The sequence below is a fragment of the Phalangium opilio genome, unplaced genomic scaffold (genome assembly GCF_054372755.1).
Source record: "Phalangium opilio isolate 3A_F unplaced genomic scaffold, DU_Popi_V2 ptg000537l_1, whole genome shotgun sequence".
In the NCBI taxonomy this organism is placed as follows: domain Eukaryota; kingdom Metazoa; phylum Arthropoda; class Arachnida; order Opiliones; family Phalangiidae; genus Phalangium; species Phalangium opilio.
In genome coordinates this window covers 489538-505872 of record NW_028324243.1, presented here as the reverse complement: position 1 = coordinate 505872, position 16335 = coordinate 489538, and the positions used below count along the sequence as shown (strand labels likewise).

The 16335-nt window shown below is 36.6% G+C and overlaps 3 long non-coding RNA genes and 1 pseudogene across 4 annotated transcripts in view; 2 read left to right on the top strand and 2 right to left on the bottom strand.

The window, feature by feature from the left end:
* LOC149588658 (uncharacterized) overlaps positions 1-16335 on the top strand; it is a 422944-nt gene that overhangs the window by 106326 nt on the left and 300283 nt on the right. The gene's annotated exons all lie outside the window — the stretch shown is intronic.
* Positions 4667-6327, bottom strand: LOC149588672 (uncharacterized). Its single transcript, XR_016379810.1, has 2 exons — positions 5000-6327; positions 4667-4909 (listed from the first exon to the last, which is right to left on the bottom strand). It is a non-coding gene; the product is annotated as an uncharacterized LOC149588672 (long non-coding RNA).
* LOC149588671 (uncharacterized) lies at positions 6513-9114 on the bottom strand. Its single transcript, XR_016379809.1, has 2 exons — positions 7949-9114; positions 6513-7875 (listed from the first exon to the last, which is right to left on the bottom strand). It is a non-coding gene; the product is annotated as an uncharacterized LOC149588671 (long non-coding RNA).
* On the top strand, positions 10110-15762 carry LOC149588670 (DNA-binding protein SMUBP-2-like; annotated as a pseudogene). The gene is made up of 4 exons (XR_016379778.1): positions 10110-10123; positions 10821-11244; positions 12413-12659; positions 13614-15762. The product of XR_016379778.1 is annotated as a DNA-binding protein SMUBP-2-like (transcript).

Sequence of the window (16335 nt, the reverse complement as noted above, 5' to 3'; positions counted from 1 at the left end):
CACTTTTAAATTATTAGGCTTAGATTTTATAATCACGGTTGAAATCTGGGCCGCGTTCAGCAGAGCCCAGCGCTGTTAGCAGTGTCCTACATAACGGGATTTTGTTTTTGAATTTTGACGTCACGGTGGTTAGCGCTGAGCTAGCGCGGTCTTCCAAGAAAATAGTCGGCTTTCTGGATAACGTGACGTAAAACGCGTAGTTCTCAGCTTGGCGAAAAAACCATGGAGGAATTAATAAAAACAAAGAAAATATACGCTCCAGGAATGGAAGCTATGTCTGGGGTTGGGTTGACCAAGGAACTTCCGGTCTATGCTATTTCAATGTAGCCGGAAATCCTTTGGTCAACCGAGCCAGCCTTTGGAGCGTACTAGGAGGGGCCAGACAAAAATTTACACTAGAGGAAGCTACACTTTCCATTCCTGGGGCGTGTATTTTCTTTGATACAAATAGCTCTATGGGAGTATAGCTATTTAATTGGCGTGAAACCAGTTGATCACGCGAGAATTTTAAGAGATATGTTAGTTTCTAATTTTAATTATAAAAGTTGTTATCTATCTCTATAAATATGTTATCATACAATTTTTGTTAAGCCTTGGTACCTTGCACGCTTTATTGCGCTAGCGTCATTTATAAAACGCCGATGACCGGAGAAAAGCTATGACGACAGACCTCACCGGCAAACATTTCCAAAATCCGCTGTCTTTTCGGTGAGCTCTGCTGAACGCAGCCCAGACCAGTGAAAGGTCTGATCGTAATCGGATAATAGCTTCGTGTTTTCATGCTTTTTATGGTACGCATTTACTTTCAGTGTGTGTAGCCACAAATAAGCTTTGGTGTTATGTAACGTTAACAGTCATGTTGACAAACTAAGAAAATTGTTGAGATGAAACGAGAGGATAGTGTTTACATGGCAACCCTGTTGTGAATATGGCTTTGAACGTATAGGGCATACAGTTGAGGAGTAGAAAATTGGGCCTTTACAAACACGTAAAGGTAATATCCCTCCAAAGTTTTATCTCTTCATTTCCCGTTTTTCCCCAATCGGATGATTTTAATGTGTACAAGTATATCATTATTGGATGTAAAATGTCGTCTGATTTACAGTATATTTGCTATGCTTTGTATACTGCTTTAATATTTCATAAATTTTAACTTAAGAAACATTTCCATATCTGGGTAAATAAGTTTGTAAGTAGTCGTCTTGACTCGGAGAGGTAATATTTTGGTTTTCCCAACTTGTATCTATCTTAATCTCGGATCAGAAATAACTATCTCTTAAAGACAGTAAAAAAATCTCAGGGATAATAACAAGTATTTTCAGTGCTAAGCCGTAAAAGTTTTTCTAACCTTCTGGAAAGAACTTCTAACAGAAACTTGGGAGCAGTGAGGAAGTCGTCCAGAACAGAAAATGAATAGCTAATGTACACGCCGGACTTTTATACTCTTGGCGTGAAAAGATGTTCAACTATCGGAGATAAGGGAATTTTACTCTTGTATCACGTGACAATCAGCGTCATGCTTCGAAACGGGGATTTTCCACTTCGATATAGTTGATTTTTTGCAAGCCTCCTATCGTAAACAGTGGCGTCGGAACCGGGGGGGCAGGGAGGGCTCAAGCCCCTGCTATAACGAAATGTGAGGGGGCTGCGCCCCCTCACATTTGGTTTTTAATTTTCTTAGTTTGTATTCATTTAGGGATTAAATTTTAGATTAAAAATAAAAAATTTCTATATTTTAAGACCTACTGCATTACAAAAAATTGTAAAGCATATTTTAGCTATACTTTCTGAATTTCTTTAATAGTAGTCTCACCCCTTGAGAAATACGGTACAGGGCTGATACTAAGTCACTTTTTTCACTAAAAGTCACTTTTTTCAAATTCGGTTACTAAAAGTCACTTTTCCAAAAATTAGTTACTATTTGTCATTTTTTTTGGGATTTTTGAGTCTTTCGGTGTTATTTATTTTCTCGACCACAAAGTTAAACGTAATATATTTGTCTTATGACGGTTTAAACGCAAAAATAGCGAGATCACAGTTGATCAAAGTCCAAAATCGTGGAGCTCGCTTCGCTCGCTCAGCAAATGTTTAACTTATTACTTAAAATTAATCCAATTCAAATGAATGTTTGTTTTATTTTTGATTTAAAACGGCATCAATTGCTTTGCATTCTGTAATTGAATTTCGCCGTAGACCTTTTATGAGGTGACCTTTCCTTTGACTGGAAATATCTAAGACCATAGATTGGGCTTAATTACGACACCGACCTTTAAAATATCTTTTAAATCGGTCATCTCTGAAAACATTTCATTTAAAGTGCCCTTATTTTATAGCTTAATTTGCCCCTATTTAGTCACTTTTTGCTTACTATTTCTAAATTAATTAGTCACTTATTCAACTAAAATTGAGCGTATGAGTGAGTATCAGCCCTCAATACCTTATGCATAGTCACATTCCAGGTTAATACCCCTTACAGTCTCATGCCTCATCCCCGGTGAATATCCCAATCCTCTTAAGCATTTGTTTCATGTCTCATCCCCGGTGTATATCTATAATTATACTATTTAAAATTATACTTGTGTAAATTACGACATCAGCTTTCAAAAGACGCTCCGGAGCAGGTTTGGGGCGTCATCCCATACATCCTCCTTGGTCTTCATCGGAACCCGAGCCCCCCCCCCCAACTTCAAAACACTTCCGACGCCCCTGATCGTAAACATAGATTATTTACCCAACTATTGCCGACTTTAACTGTTTACTTGACCTACTACCAGAGACCTCTATCATGATTTATTTCTCAAATTATTGATGGCATTGACCTTCTATTTACTCATAACCGGGGGTTTCCATGAACCGGCAACTTATCCACAAGTAGCCTCTATTTATTTTTCATCATTAAAAGTTTCTTAACCAAAACATACACTTCCTGCACTCCAATCCCGTTGCAGTTATTTACATTTCAGTTTTCTTATCTCTGCAATGAATGTTCTAAAGTATATGTCTACACCCCAAATAAAGATAAACTCTTAAATTTGAATATTTTCTAATTTTAACTAATTACTAAAAATTGGAAATATGCTTATATTTAGAATAATGAAAAAAAATATTAAATTTGAATGTATTATTTAAATTTACGTCAATACAATATAATCAAAAATGTCTTGATTAGAATCAAGTCCTAAAAAGTATCGATAAGACTGAGGTTATCACTTGACTGAAGGATCAGATATTAACTTTTCTTTTTAATTGAAACTTAAAGGCATGCTTAAGAAAAAACAACGTTCCATTACCGTTTTCCGTTGAAATAACTTATTTTACAGGTAATCAATTTCAAAAATTTACTTATCTCGGGTTTTCGGGCACAATTCCATTCCCCCAAAACATTTTATCATTACATTAATCACTTTTGAGAGAGTACGTGTATGACATTCCCTCATTTGTGCCCGGCATGCTTCGCAGTGGATACGTTTTAAAACAATGGCGGAAAATTAAGTAGGGACAGTTAGATTTTTACTCGTGGTTATGAAAAATGATGTAACGTCTAGTGTACTTCAGTCAACAGTCATACTGTTCATTCTCATAGCTCAGGACATGATTAATGCTGCTCACTATTTCTCTCTCTAGTTTCAAACAATGGTTAGAGACCATTCAGTGCCGCGGGTCGCACATGAATATATTTCAACTACAGTTTACATCAATTCTCCGTGGTCGTACTATTAGCGGGTTAAGCACTAATTTGTTCAGAACATGTCTCGAAAGTGTGCTTGTTGTAAGTTTTTAAAGCAGTGTTGCCAATGTGTGGGTAATTTCCCACATCGTGGGAGATTTAGGTTTGGTTTTAGGCTCTGTGGGGAAAAAGTAATATTTTTCCGAAATCAATGAAATGTCGGAATTTTCCTGTTCAAGGGTTAATAGTGCGAAATTTTCAAAATTTTATCCGGTTTAATAATTTCAAGCGACATTTTGAAATAAATTCGGTGATTTTAAGTTTGGCACTGAAAAAAAAGAAAGCATATTTTGAGAATTTTAAAGCTTTATAGCATTTGTACATATTGTCAAAGCCATGCGGAGTGATATTCCATATTAAACTTAGTATGATAAAATAGTCCAGATAAATATGACTGTAAAAAAGGGGGTGTGGGAAATGCGGCAAATTTTTAAAATGGAAGTGGGAAAATCCACTTTCTAACATTAGCAACACTGATTTGAAGGTTTTGGTCATGGCTAAACAGACCGCTCATTCAGTTTTCTATTGTTTTAAAGCTTATTTTGACACGTTATCTCTCAAAAGTGATTAATGTAATGATAAAATGTTTTGGGGGAATGGAATTGTGCCCGAAAACCCGAGATAAGTAAATTTTTGAAATTGATTACCTGTAAAATAAGTTATTTCAACGGAAAACGGTAATGGAACGTTGTTTTTTCTTAAGCATGCCTTTAAGTTTCAATTAAAAAGAAAAGTTAATATCTGATCCTTCAGTCAAGTGATAACCTCAGTCTTATCGATACTTTTTAGGACTTGATTCTAATCAAGACATTTTTGATTAATATCTGCTCCTTCAGTCTTCATTTTAATTAAGATTGTTAAGAAACTGTTTTACATTTTCAAAATCTACACTAAGCAGAAACATATAAAAATGGGACCGTAACTTTTGCTCAATCAGTCATTTATTTATAATGATACTCCAAAAAATAAAAACGTAACTCATTGAAAGTTTGTATTCTTATTGTAATTAACATAATACAATTTTTTACAACCCTTTATTGAAACGCGAGGCGCTCCCCTAAAAATTCCACAAATAGGACCAAATTGACAGTTTTACACAATTTTTTAAAACGCTGATTTAGCCTATGTCTGTTTAACCTTTAGCTCAAACTTTTCATAAGCCCAATATGAAATTCGGATGTCCTTAAAACTTCTCAACGACGATCCGAGATTTTCAATTTCGAACTTTTTTGTAGCATTAACTAACGTCTGTTTGATATTAAGCTTATAAACCTTAAACACAATATAGTCAGGGCAATGCCGACTCAATTTTTAAGGGCTACCCTAAAAGTCCACAAAGGTGATCCAAGATTGTTAATAAATACGCCTAAAAAGTGCCCTCTTCAAAATATGTAGCCGGGGAAAAGAGAGCGTGATCGAGTGGGCTATGCTAGTGGGTATTTTGGTAGTAAGTAACGGGGGTTGGGACTCCAGGCATAGCCCGCTCCATCACGCACTCGACAACGCAAAGCAGCTCGTGCCAGCGTGGGAAATAAGGCGGTAACACAGGGCAAATGACGAGTTTAAAAATCGCCTGGTACAGTTCAAAAATTAAATCGGAGGGGGGGGGGGGTCAGTGGTCCACGAGACTACTAAAAAATTCAAGGGTAACCAGAGTCCACACATTAAAATTCTAATATTTTAATTATCCACTTCCTTAGCTTAGCAGACGACGTGCTCTGGCCAATGGTCACGGACCAGTTTATTTATTCCAAGTCAGGAGGGTCTCTGGTCTAATGTCCAGTTTAAAAAAATCCTTATTTCCCACCCTGACTCGCGCTATAGGGCAAGCAGCTTGCGACGTGTTGCGCGTGATCGAGTAGGCTATGGTCCGGTCAAAAGAAATCTTCAGTTCAGCCAAGAAAATATATCAGTATCTCAGAGAGAAGATATAAGATGCCTTTGTATTCGCGCGCCATAGTCCCAGTCCCCCTTTCAAAATACAAGGGGGGACGTAAAAGGAGGCGCCGGGCTATTTCGCCTCTCCTCAGTCGGAAATTTTCCTCACTCGCGTCGTCGCGCTGACGTGAGTTTTCAAGAACCAATGAGATGCTGGTTGTAATTTAGAGACGGGGATTGACTGCGGACCTACGTTAGGACTGGAAATAAAGCTGGAAATCTGGCGAATTTATATCTTCTCTCTGAGATACTGATATAACTTCTTGGTTCAGCGTTGTAAATAAGGCGGTGGCACAGGGAAAATGACCAGTTTAAAAATTAAATCGGAGGGGGAGCAGTGGACCACAGGACCACTAAGGAAATTCTAGGGTAACCAGGATCCAGACATTATCTCAACTATTTTAATTACCCACTTCTTTAGTTTAGCAGACGCCGCGCCCTGGTCAATGGTCATGGACCAGTTCATTTATTCCTGGGCAGGGGGTCGCTGGCCCAATGTCTAGTTTTAAAAAAATCCCTATTTCCCACCCTGCTTCAGTTGGGAGTCTGACTCCTGGAGCTCCTAAAGTCCAGAGATGCATATGACAAGGATTCATTTCTCATAAGCGAGAATGGCCAACTCTGTTGTGTTAGAGACAGCCTGGCAGCCTGGTATTTTTTTACTTCTAAGTTCTAAAGTTCTAAGTCAGCTGGGTTTTCACCTTTAAAAGTTAATACATCCCTTTAAAAATGTTATTAAATGAATGAATCTATACGGTTGCAGTTATGTCGAAATGAGAGCAATTAAATATGTGTCTTTGATATTTAGCTCTGATAATTTCAGAAACTTAGTAAAAAGTAGTGTTATGTATTTAACCAGAATTTATTTTATTGAAATTTATTAATAATTATTTAATTAAAAAAATTGTAATACTATTTTATGTTTTAAATTTCACAAATAAAATTCAAAACAGTAAACATAGGGCAAAGGTTATATTGTATTATAAATAGCCAGTGGGATTGATTTTAGCTATATCGCAATTAGAGCTCGACATTTTCTATCCATTATCCACAAATTAGTAATTAATTTGAATGAAAATAAGTGGATATCTTTTATTAATTGGGAAATAATGCACACACTTTACATTTAAATTTTAGAAGTTGAATTTATTATTTACTTTTTGTATGTAATATTCAGCATTAATTTGACTAAGACAATTAACTAATTACCTACGAGGAATTAACTAGTATATATGTTTAAAATTATAATTTAATCGTTTCAAAACTAATATGGTTTTGAACCGGTTTTAATAATTTAGTTATTAAAATTTGTGATTATCGATTGGTCAATATTGAAAATTAACCAATGGTGGAACTAATTTTTTTTAAACTCAATGAAACAGAAATATCAATGAATAATCTACTGAAAGAGGTATCAACCTATTATTTTTTTCCAAAAGAAGGTAAATAAGGATTAGATGGCTTGCTGCTTCAAACAAGATTTTTAACCATGAATAGAATATTTTGTTAATTTTAGTCAAATTTAGATATTCGGTAATAGAGTTGATATGAATAAAGCCGTTTTTGCTCATGTCTATTTTAAACTTTAATCACAGATTTCGCTATCCATTTCACAAGCATAATAAACACTACTGAAGGGCGCAAATCTATCTGTGATCGGTAATGGTGACCAATATAGCAATTTGCCCAATTAATCAGTTTGAACTTCATTTGCACATTTCTACTCGTTAATTAGAAATGTTGCGAGAAATTTGAATGGAATATAAGTAGATATCTCTTTTAGTAGATAATTTTTGATGATTCATTGAGTTAAAAAATTGGTATCAGTATTTCAATTAAGCTTTGATATCAACAGCGGTTAATTTACGATATGGGCTTATGATAATAGTCTGTTTATAAGATAAAATCGTTACATCAAGTGTCACAAGACAGTATCTACCTCCAAAATCGAGTGTTAGTAACTTTAAAACCATCTCCTCGTCACAGGATATCCGAGGGTGAATTTATTATATCATTGATAGTCTAGATAGACAAGATAATCTGACAAGGCGCAATAGCTCAGTCAAGTTTTGGCAAGGCCTAATACCGTTTTGCTTGACTGCATGGCGCGGTCAAATTCCTTTTAAAGCATAGATCATGTAGTATCCACCCTTGATTTTCATTTCGCAACACACGTTGGATTCGTAAACCTCGACGCGCACCACGATTTTCTAGAAGCATTAAAATGTGCAACAACACACTGAGCGCATACATTTTTAATAAATAACATTTCTAAATTCTCACTACAGCTGTTTTCGGGCTGAAGCGACCGAAAGACGGCGATAAATAAAAATTCTTCGGGGGGTAGTTTCGAGGGAACGAAATTCAAATGCAAGGCGCGTCCCATCAACAAACAAAATTGAATTCGTTTTATGCAATTATAATATTGAAATTTTATACAATTAAGTAATATTTAAGAAAACAAAGCACTACTTTCAAAGTCTAAACTTTAATTAAAGTACGACGATACGAGAAGGCGAAGTAGTAAAGGGCAACGAGAGGTAAACATTTTTTTAAACGGCAAAAATGAACGTTAAGCCAAGGCTTAGCGCAATTTCACCGCCTTAAAAAAAGTGCCTAGTTTAGAAATAGATTGTGGGACAATCAAAAGGTGGAAAATTATGAAATTAGGCTTATATTAAAGCTTGAAACCTACTTTAAATTATATTTAAAATCCATCCATGAGCAAATCCTCAAAAAATATGAAAATGGCAACGAAAAAGGACCCACTCTCAAATTTTTTTCTCCTTAAAAAAATGGCGGCCACAAACGGGGTAATTTGTCACGGCGGCAATATTAAAGCAGTCTTATCTCACTATCGATAGGCCATTTCAACCAAAAGGCATTAAGAAAAAACAATCGGATTATTAAGACGCAACTATACGTAAAAAAAGGCCAATATTGGTCTCGCTGATATTTACCAATAAAACAGCGTATCCATGCTAAAATATCGCAGATTGGGGTAGTTTTTAAAATTTAAAATTAAACATACTTAAAATTAATTTTTCTCAAAAACCTTAAAAATGGTCCTAGAAAAAGGTTTAAATTTTGATATAAAACCGTTCCCAAACGTAACAAACGAATATTTCATTTCAAAAGGGTTGCGACAAAATGGCTAAATTTGAAAAAAACTCCATGTTATTTCTATGGGAAAATTTAACTTTTTCACCAAAAGGGCTGAATCATTTTATGCAAATGAAAACCACCCTTAGTAACTTTATTTTTTATAAAATAAACTAATGAGTGGATCTTTTTGAAATTTTAACCACATATTGAGGGCCCGAATTGTAGTTCTGTGGAATTTTTTCAAAGCAGTTAATACGATACAAAAAAAGTTATAACCAATCAAAAAACCATCCTTATACATTAAAGTCGGTATGAGGTCTTATCTAAGAGAGCTATCGCTCTCCTAGAATAAAATCTGTGTAGCAGCGACTGAATACGAATGAATAATGTCTGTTAATTATTTTATGAAATTTTTTCGATTATATCTATGAGGCTTAAACAGTGGCGTCGGAACCGGGGGGGCAGGGAGGGCTCAAGCCCCTGCTATAACCAAATGTGAGGGGGCTGCGCCCCCTCACATTTGGTTTTTAATTTTCTTAGTTTGTATTCATTTAGGTATTAAATTTTAGATTAAAAATAAAAAATTTCTATATTTTAAGACCTACTGCATTACAAAAAATTGTAAAGCATATTTTAGCTATACTTTCTGAATTTCTTTAATAGTAGTCTCACCCCTTGAGAAATACGGTACAGGGCTGATACTAAGTCACTTTTTTCACTAAAAGTCACTTTTTTCAAATTCGGTTACTAAAAGTCACTTTTCCAAAAATTAGTTACTATTTGTCATTTTTTTTGGGATTTTTGAGTCTTTCGGTGTTATTTATTTTCTCGACCACAAAGTTAAACGTAATATATTTGTCTTATGACGGTTTAAACGCAAAAATAGCGAGATCACAGTTGATCAAAGTCCAAAATCGTGGAGCTCGCTTCGCTCGCTCAGCAAATGTTTAACTTATTACTTAAAATTAATCCAATTCAAATGAATGTTTGTTTTATTTTTGATTTAAAACGGCATCAATTGCTTTGCATTCTGTAATTGAATTTCGCCGTAGACCTTTTATGAGGTGGCCTTTCCTTTGACTGGAAATATCTAAGACCATAGATTGGGCTTAATTACGACACCGACCTTTAAAATATCTTTTAAATCGGTCATCTCTGAAAACATTTCATTTAAAGTGCCCTTATTTTATAGCTTAATTTGCCCCTATTTAGTCACTTTTTGCTTACTATTTCTAAATTAATTAGTCACTTATTCAACTAAAATTGAGCGTATGAGTGAGTATCAGCCCTCAATACCTTATGCATAGTCACATTCCAGGTTAATACCCCTTACAGTCTCATGCCTCATCCCCGGTGAATATCCCAATCCTCTTAAGCATTTGTTTCATGTCTCATCCCCGGTGTATATCTATAATTATACTATTTAAAATTATACTTGTGTAAATTACGACATCAGCTTTCAAAAGACGCTCCGGAGCAGGTTTGGGGCGTCATCCCATACATCCTCCTTGGTCTTCATCGGAACCCGAGCCCCCCCCCCAACTTCAAAACACTTCCGACGCCCCTGGGCTTAAAAAGTTATTGGGTTTTAAAGCTTAAGCCTTGGCTAAGTTACGGGTCAGAGTTTGCTCTTATTTCGGCTAGCAGGCCCTCGCATATCCATTTTCATGATCAGTAAGCAGACGATACAACGTAAAGTTTGCAAAAAACCGTTCAGTAGCCTAATACGTCACATAACATCACGTTGATCAACGGAGCTTAACGCGTTTGGTTTCCGTTGAGCGTTACTGAACGCACCCTAGGTCTGGAGTTAATCCCCGCCTCAAAATTACAACCAGCATCTCATTGGTTCTTGAAAACTCACGTCAGCGCTACGCGAATGACGAAAATTACAGTCATATTTTCCGACTGAGAAGAGGCGAAATAGCCCGGGGCCTCCTTTTACGTCCCCCCCCCCTTGTATCTTGAAAGGGGGTCTGGGACTATGGCGCGCGAATACTTGGGCATCTTACACCTTCTCCCTAATAAACTAGATATCACTTCTTGGTAGGGAACGATGTTTGCTGCTATTATGGCCCGATACATTCTCAATATTTTACCCTTTATATTTGACAGGCTCAAAATCTGATAGAACAACAAAATCATACGTTTCCCGCGACGAACGCAAACGTTTATCAAAAGAACTAAAAGAGCGTGAAAGAAACGTTCTTAGTGACGTTTTAAAGAACGCTGATGTCATTCTATCAACTCTGATTGGGGCCTCGGATGAGGGACCCTTGAAACATTTACCCCCGGACCATTTTGACTTGGTCATTATTGACGAGTGTTCGCAAGCCTTAGAGGCCGCCTGTTGGATACCACTCTTAAAAGGAAGAAGGTGTCTGCTAGCCGGAGATCACATGCAACTGCCACCCACTATATTCTCAAAGGAAGCCGCCCAAAATGGCCTAGAAGTCAGTTTGATGGAGCGATTGGTTAAAATGGATGAAATCAGGCAAAGGAACAATGTGAGTTGAGACTTTTAATTTCGTTATGAGATGATTAGTAGAGTGGTACTGAGAAGGGAGGAGCTATGGGGACGTGACGTCAATATTGGTATTAAACTAAATTGTATCCCCTAATCTAACGACTTCCATAGTTCCTATTATGGTCGCCAAAACCGAAGTAAGAGATAGGAGGGTGTGACGTCACGAGAAACTTCGTAGTAGCAGCAACATTTGGTAGCAGACTATTAAGAGAACAAGTTATTTTTGAACATTTGGGATCTTAAAGGGTCTCACCGGTGCTGTTTGGGGGGGGAGACCGCCCTAAGTTCAGGGGGAAAACACCCAGCTCTTTGGTCATAAGGAATGGCGCCACCGTCGCGGTGGGCGGGTAAGCAATATGCTAACCAACAATTTGACCCCCCTTCACCCCAACAGCTCCGGCCACTCGGCCAGCCACTTTAAAATAGATGTTATAAATTCAACAATTCGTCCAAATCTATAAATTATATAATTTTGAAGATTTCATTATTCATTAGTTTATAGACCCTTTTTATAAGATATGTTGCATAAGTTTGTCACTGGTTACTAAGTGGAGCTTCTCATGAAGTGACGTAGGTTATAGATTCAGGGTAAAGCGACGCCTGGAGAGGCGCTGTCAAAGGCTTAGTAATGCAGGCTAAATAGGAACTAGATGGACTGCAAAATTAGCCGAGTATAGTTAATCAATTCTTGCTTGTCATTCTCGAACTGTAAGTCTCTAGCGTTACAAAGTATAGGTAGTACTTATGGAAGGAACATATCTTATTAACTTATGGGTTAAGACGTATTAATATCCGTAATGCTAATGCTAATGCTAGAGACTTACAACTCGAGCTAATTCGAGAACGACAAGCGAGAAATGACTGTACACTCGGTTAATTTTGCAGTCCATCTTCCTATTTAGTCTGCATTACTTAAGCCTTTGACAGCGCCTCACCAGGCGTCGCTTTACCCTGAATCTATGACCTACGTCACTCACTTCACGACAAGCTCCAGTTTCTAAGTTACCAGTGACAAACTTATGGAACATATCTTATGAACTTATCGAAATACTCTTAGTTCTTCCAAAAGTTTTCGATAAGCCTTATTATACCCATTATCGCGGATAACATTGCAGGTCTCGCACACGCCTTCTGTAGTGAAATTATTGGAGATTCAATATCGAATGCATTTTGACATCATGAAGATCTCATCATCAACATTATACGATGACAAGTTGGTGGCGGATGAGTCAGTCGCTTCTCATTTACTGAATGATTTGCCCAACATTCAAGATAACGAGTTCACGTCAGTGCCATTGTTTCTGATTGATACAGCTGGTTGTCATATGAACGAGTTGGAAGTAGACGAAGAAGATTCCAAAGGTATGATTTCGATATATATCACACTTCCCAGAATCCTTGAAACAAATCTCACGATGATTTTACGCTTAAATGAGACTAATTTCTGAAATACTCATAAATGTGTAACTTGAAAACCCCTAATCTTATAAAATGTGCCGAAAATGTCACACAGTTTATAATGTGCCAAACATTTAGTAGTGTTTATGAATAAGCCTAAAATGTTAGTTTTTATGTACCTAATAAAATGTCAGGGAGTTTATGATGTGCCAAACAATTCATAGAGTTTATAATGTCCCTGATATCCCAGAGAGTTTATAAAACGATACTAAAATCTCATAGTTTATAATGTCCCTGATATCTCAGAGTTTATAAAACGATTCTAAAATCTCATAGTTTATAATGTCCCTGATATCTCAGAGTTTATAAAACGATTCTAAAATCTCGGGAGAGTTTAGAAAACGAGCCTAAAATCTCGGGAGAGTTTAGAAAATGAGGCTAAAATCTCGGGAGAGTTTAGAAAACGAGCCTAAAGTCTCGGAGAGTTTAGAAAACGAGCCTAAAGTCTCGGAGAGTTTAGAAAACGAGCCTAAAGTCTCGGAGAGTTTAGAAAACGAGCCTAAAGTCTCGGAGAGTTTAGAAAACGAGCCTAAAGTCTCGGAGAGTTTAGAAAACGAGCCTAAAGTCTCGGAGAGTTTAGAAAACGAGCCTAAAGTCTCGGAGAGTTTAGAAAACGAGCCTAAAGTCTCGGAGAGTTTAGAAAACGAGCCTAAAATCTCGGAAAGTTTAGAAAACGAGGCTAAAATCTCGGAAAGTTTAGAAAACGATCCCAGAATCTCAAAGACTTTATGAAACGATTCTAAAACCTCAAAGAGTTTATAAATCTCGGAGATTTCTGAAACGTAAAGGGAAAAATCGTGTAATTTCAAATGATGGTGTGAAAACATTCACGTGTTGATTATCAATTTAAACTTTCAGGTAACGAAGGGGAAGCTGATCTAGTATCGATTCACGTGGATAATTTGATTAATAGCGGTATAGACCCTGAAGATATCGCTATAATCGCGCCCTACAATTTACAGGTGGAACTAATCCGAATTAGATTGCTTCATAAATACCCCAGACTTGAAATAAAATCGGTAGACGGGTTCCAGGGCCGCGAAAAAGAAGTCGTTATCTTAAGCCTTGTACGATCGAACGATAGAGGAGAAGTCGGGTTTCTGTCGGAAGATCGGCGAATCAATGTGGCCATTACACGAGCTAAACGTCACTTGGCCGTTATATGTGTGTGTGTTCGCGACACCCTTTTCTTAAAAACCTTGTCGATTATTTGAATATACACGGGGAAGTTCGGTCCGCTAATGAATTTCGAAATGCACTTGATTCCCTTGAGAATGAAGTTTCTAGGCCCGATAGATTAAAGAACAAAGATAAGAAACCTACATCGAAAAATAAGCCTAACAAAGGTGCATTGGTTAAGACGGTAGATGATTCTAGGCCTAATTCTGGCAATTGCCTTAAAAAATCGAGTAAAAAGTTATCATCTGAAGAACAAGTTAAATTCGATGAACAACGGAGATCCGAGTATGAAAAAACTATTTCAGAATTCGTTATCGACAAGACCCAATCAAAATTAGAATTTCCGTCGCGTTTATCGTCATTTGATCGTATGTTAGTGCATGAAATTGCGGAAAAATTCAAATTAATTCACGTCAGCGAAGGAGATGCTGAGAATCGACAAATCATCGTTTATAAGAATAAGGAAGTAATTAAACCCCAAAAATATGAAGGGAGTTCAAAAGATTTCATGTCCGTTGAGGAACCTGCAATTTCTTCACAACGTTCTTCGCAAAACCTAATTGAAATTAATGCTAATGAAACTGTTGAAAAGTCGATTAAAACCTGTGACGAAGAAGTGATTAAAAGCTCAGTGGAAAATGGTGCAGAATTGTTGAATAAAATCTCCGCGGAAAATACTGCAGAATTATTGAATAAAATCTCTGCGGAAAATGTTGCAGAATTATTGAATAAAATCCCTGCGGAAAATGCTGCAGAATTATTGAATAAAATCTCTGCGGAAAATGCTGCAGAATTATTGAATAAAATCTCTGCGGAAAATGCTGCAGAATTATTGAATAAAATCTCCGCGGAAAATGGTGCAGAATTATTGAATAAAATCTCTGCGGAAAATTATGCAGGATTATTGAATAAAATCTCCGCGGAAAATGCTGCAGAATTATTGAATAAAATCTCCGCGGAAAATGCTGCAGAATTATTGATTAAAATCCCTGCGGAAAATGGTGCAGAATTATTGAATAAAATCCCTGCGGAAAATGGTGCAGAATTATTGAATAAAATATCCGCGGAAAATGGTGCAGAATTATTGAATAAAATCTCCGCGGAAAATGCTGCAGAATTATTGAATAAAATCTCTGCGGAAAATGCTGCAGGATTATTGAATAAAGCCACAGTGGCGAAATCAATTGAAAGTGGAATTGAAGGAAGTTACGAAAAACAACGAAGCCAAAAGTCCGCTTCTTTTGCAACAACGAAACCCAGAGCTGAACCCACTAAGATCAACCTTGATAAATGTTGTCCAAAATGTTCAAAAATCGTTCCTGAAAATAATTACACACTACACATTAACCACTGTCAAAAATTAGGCAAGAAAGTGGCGAAGAACAAAACCCAAAATATTTTGAACGATAATAAAATTTCCGAAGAAATGATTTTGGAAAATATTGCAAAATCCAAAGATGTCTGCGCATTTTCAAAATGCAAGACAAGCGTGAAATTACTAGGGCAAATCTGCAATTTTTGTAAAGAGCAATTTTGCCTATCGCATCATATGGCTGAAATACACGGATGTGGAAATGAAGCTAAAGCGCAAGCGAGAAGCAACATAAGGAAAGAAATTGCAAGTTGCCATAAAGAAAGTACCAAGAAATTGGACGCCGTTAAAAGAATTCATGTTCAAAGAAAGTTGGACAAGAAATTAGAGGAAATGGCTTCGCAAAGAAAAGGGGGAAAGAAAAAATAATGTATTTGATTGATATTATAATAAAATATGCTGTTAATTATATTTAAGTCTTTCAGTTAAATAATAAAGATATATTGATAAAATTAATACGTGAGGTAATTAGTATTCTTTAAATTTTCAAAAATCGTGAAATAGAGGTACAGTACACCTAAGACCATTAAGCACAAGATGGACTGGAAAAATTAGAAGCTAAAACAGTTCCCGTTCTTCTAATGGCATCGCCTGTCGTCGACCCTAGCGGGAGAGTCCCGAAACTTAATTTGACTAAATGGCTATGCTTTGAGTCGAATAAGTTTCAATATTGGTGGCGGTGTGGCGCTAGAGAAGCGCTGCCCTAAAAGAACCACGCTCCCTTTCTCCATTCCAGTCCATCTGTGTTTAATGGTCTTAGCATACACTAGAAGTCAAACGTCAACAATAGCGATGTTTAAAATGATATTAGAAATAACCTTTCTTCAAAAAATCCTTAAATCTCGCGAAAACAATGACGACGTGAGTACGTGTCCAGGTCCACTCCATTTGGAGTCTTTGTTTTTTGACGTATTTCAAATAATTTTTACCCAATCGCCAATGCCTTCTATACGGTACCTTTTAAAGAATATATTGCTGACTTAACGTTTTGACGCATCTAATTGGATCAAAGTTTGTATCGTCGGAAAA